The sequence below is a fragment of the Monodon monoceros genome, unplaced genomic scaffold (assembly GCF_005190385.1).
Source record: "Monodon monoceros isolate NGI ecotype Baffin Bay Population unplaced genomic scaffold, NGI_Narwhal_1 Super_Scaffold_17, whole genome shotgun sequence".
In the NCBI taxonomy this organism is placed as follows: domain Eukaryota; kingdom Metazoa; phylum Chordata; class Mammalia; order Artiodactyla; family Monodontidae; genus Monodon; species Monodon monoceros.
In genome coordinates, this window is record NW_021703773.1 from 32814345 (window position 1) to 32820344 (window position 6000).

Sequence of the window (6000 nt, forward strand, 5' to 3'; positions counted from 1 at the left end):
CCCTCAAGGTCCATCCAAGTTGTCCCACGTGGCAAAAATTCAACCGTCTTAGTCATGTACCACAGTGTTCATTGCAGTGCTATTTACAATAGCCAGGACATGCAAGCAATCTACGTGTCCATCGACAGATGGATGGATAAAGATGTGGCACATATATACAATGGAATATTATTACTCAGCCATAAAAAGAAACGAAATTGAGTTATTTGTAGAGAGGTGGATGGACCTAGAAACTGTCATACAGAGTGAAGTAAGTCAGAAAGAGAAAAACAAGTACTGTAATGCTAACACATACATATACATGGAATCTAAAAAAACAAACAAAAAAAAAGGTTCTGAAGAACCTAGGGGCAGGACAGGAATAAAGGCACAGACGTAGAGAATGGACTTGAGGACATGGGGAGGGGGAAGGGTAAGATGGGACGAAGTGAGAGAGTGGCATGGACATATATACAGCACCAAATGTAAAATAGATAGCTAGTGGGAAGCAGCCACATAGCACAGGGAGATCAGCTCGGTGCTTTGTGACCACCTGGAGGAGTGGGATAGGGAGGGTGGGAGGGAGACGCAAGAGGGAGGGGATATGGGGATATATGTATACTGTAGCTGATTCGCTTTGTTATACAGCAGAAACTAACACACCATTGTAAAGCAATTATACTCCAATAAAGATGTTAAAAAAAATAAAGTAGGACCTCATATCTTAAAAAAGAAAAAAAAAATCAACCTTTTTTATGGCTGGAAGTATTTCATTGCATAGAAACCACATTTTCTTTATTCATTCATCCATCAATGGACACTTAGGTTGTTAAAACACCTCGGTTACTGTTAAAAATATCCTCATTATTGTTAAAAATGCTGTGATGAACGTAAGTTTACAGATACATGTATAAGTTAGTGTCTTAATTTTTTTCAGATATATTCCCCAAAGTCGAATTACTGATTCATATGGTAGTTTTATTTTTAATTTCTTGAGAAACTGCTATATTGTTTAAAGCCACTGTTTCCATAGTGGCTGCACTAATTTACATTCCCACCAACAGATCACAAGCGTTTCCTTTTCTCCACATCTTCGCGGGCACTCATCATTTGTCTGTTTAATATTAGCCATTCTAAGAGGTGTGAGATGATATCTCATTATAGTCTTGATTTGCATTTCTCTGATAGTGATGCTCAGCATCTTTTCATGTGCCTGTTGACCATCTGTATGTTGTCTTTGGAAAAACGTCTTTCAGATCTTCTGCCTATATTTTAATTGGATTATTTTTTTCCTACACTGAGTTGTATGAGTTCTTTGTCTGTTTGGGAAATTAATCCCTTCTCAGGTATGTGATTTGCAAATAATTTCTCTCATTCAGTCGATTGCCTTTTCATTTTGTTCCCTTCGCTGTGCAGAAGTTTTTAGTTCGATGTACTTGCAGTTGTTTGTTTCGTTTGGTTGCCTTTGCTTTTTATGCCAGATTCAAAATAATTAGCACCAAGACCAAGGACAGGGAGTTCACTGCCTGTCTTCTTCTAGGAGTTTTATGGTTTCAGGTATGGTACTTGAATGTAAATTCAAGGCTTAAGTCCATTTTGAGTTAACTTTTGTGTATGGATAGGAGTCCAGTTTCATTCTGTTGCATGTGGCTGTCTAGTTTTCCCAGTGCCATTTATTAAAGAGTCTGTTCTTCATTATATGTTCTTGGCTTCTTTGTTATAAATTAATTGACCATGTATGTGTGGGTTTATTTCTGGTCTCTTTGTTCTCTTTCACTGATCTACGCGTCTGTTTTTATGCCAGTACTTTACTGTTTTGATTACAAGACACAGTAGCAATTTAAACTCAAATCCTCTGACCCTTCAGGGCAATCCTTGAAACCAGTGGGGAACATTAACCATTCTTAACTGCCATTGTTGTTGGTACGGTATTTTCTCAGTAATAAGGCTAATGTCCCATACCTAACTCCATGAGTCCCTAGTGTATACCAGATTAATCTATAATGATATTTTCCTCCCTGTATTTCTGTTCTGGCCAGTGTCTAGATTTCCCAGGCATCATCTAGATGTTCTTAGCAACTGAGTCCTCAGTATTCATGAGCAGGCCTCTCTTGTCACTAATATTCTGTTTGCGAACTTAGCCTCCATTGATAAACAGACAGCTCTTTGGACATTAAACACTCTGTACCTCAGATTCTTTATCCGTGAGTGGGGACCTCATGAAGAATTGGTAGAAGAATTAAATGAAACAGTATCCACAGAGCACTTAGGACAGTGCTTGTCACATAGTAAACATTACATAAATGCTTGTTAGATTTTCTTAAAGCTCTGTTAAATTCCTGTTATTTTTATAATCAAGATTTCTCTATTGCACAGTGCCTGAAGGTTGCATTTGGAGTCAGCTGTTAATTCATATTCTGAATCTTAAATTTGGCTTTTCTAGACCTTTACATTTACGAAGAGAACACATTGCCTTCAAAAATGGACTTCAGACCCGACTGAGCTCACATACCATTAATGGAGTTGTAAAATAATTTTATTCATTTTTAAAAAAACACTTTTATAAAAATGAGCAGCTTTGACTAGACTAAAATAGAAAATATAGAATTAAGAAATATTATACATTACACTTGGTAAGGGTATATATGTTTCATAAGACTTTTATGGTATGTGTATGCATTAGGTTGAAACATTGATACGTTATGTTTTTTATTCTGAGTCACGGTCATTAAAGTTTGAAATAAATGGTCCTACCTTATTAAGTATTTAAATTGCTTGTCTATAGTGGCTTAAGAATAATTGGATTCTATAGTCTCAGTGTCAAAAGAGATATAACAATCTATACATGTGCACAAAATCTTAAACAGTCCTTAACAGTTTTTCACTTTTTGATGTAAGAGAGTGTAAACTTGTCTCTATACATTTATCCCTTTTTTTAACTTGATATTTGAGATTCGTATGGGAAGGAAGAACTGTGCTCTTAATTATTAGGGGTAGAAGTTCAACATCCCAAGTACTAGATTATGTAAAGTTTTAGCTGATACATAGATACAGATATAGATACATAATTTAGCTCAATAAAATAGATGTTAGAGATCCTTGTTTTAAAAATGAATTAACAAAAATTTTTAAATTTACCTAATTTTTCTATTGATTATGTCTTCTTCAGCTAATCTAATACTATTCTACCGTTTCTCCTATAGAAAACATATTAAACAGTTAAAATTCTGCTTTAAAAGAAACTTTTAAAGTTTTTCCTGTTTTTATTTGTCTTTAATTCCTTCCCCTTCCTTCCTTCCTTCTTCATTTTCAGGAGATGGAATCTTCTCTTAAAAATTGGCATAAATGTTGGATAACTCTTTGAAATTCCATTGGATATAGAGGCTCAGTTTTTAAAAATATTCACACATGACTGAACACGTACTTTAGGTTTTTCTAAGTACAGGAGAAGCATCTATTTTTAGAGATTATGACTTATATAGAAAGTAAGAATTAAATTGAAAGACAATTTTCTGCCTGTGAAAAGGATGTAATTCCCATTAATTCCTTTCACAAAGCATAAAAAGATGATTAACCAAGCAAAACAGTTGGCCACCTCCCTTATCTAGCTGTCCTGAGCTGAAAGAATTACTTATAATTTAACTCTATATTTTTATATGGATAAATATCTATTAGGAACTCAGATACGTTCATAAAAACAGTATCTATGAAATCTCAAATTCTCTACTGTTGTCAGATTTTTTACTATACCTGGGAATCTTGTCATGAAATGTGAACTAATTTTACTTATATGTAGTATTGATGTAATATACTTTTGCCCCTCTTTTTCAGTTGTTGAAAGTGTACAATTGTTATAATTGATCATGCCTAATTGAAACCTCCATTGAGTGTAGGCCTTGTTAATCTAATTTAGATTATAAACCCAGTTTGTCTTGAGGAATTTTATAGACCTCATTACATTCCTTTCACACATTTTATTCCTCTCATTTCTTCTCTAGAGACACTTAGTCAATCAATGCTACAAAAAAAAAAAAGAAACAATGACATTGAGTATTTGATCCACCTGGTTTTTTACACATATGCTCCTCAGCTGCAAGGGAGTTATATCTGCAAGTGAATATCCATCTTGCCTATTTTATTTCATAATTAACCTTCCCCCTTCCCTTCTAATATCTTGAATGGAGTCTTAGAGATGCATTCACTTACAAATCCATTCAAGAGATTGTTTCCCCCTCTTCTGATTAAATACTGAAGACCAGTGGTTGCTCCAAAATATTACTTTTAACCTTTTCTTCTTCTTACATAGGTAGGAAATATAAATTATGACAATCTTCTTGTACTAGTGAAATAGCTTTACCTATTGTGGTTATCCAATTGGTGTGCTTACTTACCTTGCTTTATGGCTAATGTCTAAGACATATATCAGAATTTAGCATTATATTTTAAGTTAGCTTTGAGTATGGACATTTTATCAGTAATTGATTTATTCATCTTCCTTTGGCAAATTCTGTCGGTCCTCACATAACAACACGGGGTATAAAACCCGGTTTAAGGAATTCACAATCAAGTGTTGATAAAATAGTTCCATAAATAGTTTAATAGAAGGAGGAACGTGGTATGGACAAAAAGAGAGGTGTCAAGAGTTATAGAATAACAAAACATCTTCCCTCTGGTTTCTTCTAATCCTTGCCTTTGGTTCTGATACCGGTTACTGGGAATCCTAATTGCAATGCACCTGGCTGGCAGTCCTCATTGTTATATCCCATTTTGGCCTTGATCCAGACTATTTGCATGTCCTTATCCGCCCGAGAAGTCAACTCATTCTTTGTGCAGTCACTGCTAGCCATATGCCCCTACACCAGTATTAAGTACGGAACTCATCACTAAAAGTCTTGATAGAGCCATTGAGGCAAAAGCTGTTGTTAAATCAAGAGCCCACCTTCTTGAGGAAGACAACGACTTGTGACTCTGTAGAATCATACTCTTGTTTGGTGCCAGCTCTGTGTTCTCCTTTAATCCCCTGTGAGTTTCGTGCTGACTTTGCAAACTTGGACAGCAAGAGGTAGGGTTTATGAGACAGCCCAGCTGGGTTTGAAGAGCCAGATGCTCTAAATCCTTCCATGCCTCTTAAGACATAGCTGATGATACTACAGCCTAGGAGTGCTGCCAGCCACATGTGGGCTATGAATAAAGTGAAACTCAGTGGGATGTGTTCCCAAAAAGTGTCGATTTTAAATAGCATATTAAATTTATAATAAAAATGATAATAAAATCAACAAATGGAATTACTTATAGAGCCTTACTATGTCTGGCAATGCATTTCATTCTATTCATGCTTTATCTTACTTCAATCTCACAGCAACCTAAGAGGTAGACACTATGGTTGGCCCTAATTTACAGCTGAAAAAAACTGAGTCTCAGGGAGGTTAAGTAATCTTACCTTAAATTGCACAGTAAGGAAGTCACAGAGAGCTAAAATTTAACTCCAGAATAGGCTAACTCTAGAACCAGCGATCAAAATACTGTGTCATAATGCACAAAGGAGTTGAAATTTTCCAAGAACCCTCTAACAATCGCAGCCAAATTTTAAAGCCTGTGAATAAACGCTGTATCAAACATTTTTAAACCATGACAGCCTTTTTTCTTTTGAGATGAATTGATGAGTAAATTCTTTCAGAATGTTTTTAGGGGAGCAGAGGGTACTACATTACAAGAAAAAAAAAACAAAACAGCAATTCCAACAATTTCATTTGAATATATAAATGAAATTCTACTTGATTCTTTTCCAGCTCATCACAGTTGAGCTATTGGTTAAAAGTAATATGTTTAATTTATTCAATATTAAACTAATAACCTGACTTTTATTTAAATAGTTATTATTGACACCTCTTTGAGAGTTCAAAGAGTCACTTAGCAATAAAGATGTTAAAAAAAGAAACATATTGCTAGCTCTGCAGTATACAAATTTCTTTTCTTTTTTTTTTTTTTTTTTTTTTTTTTTTTTTTTTTTTTTTTTTCTCC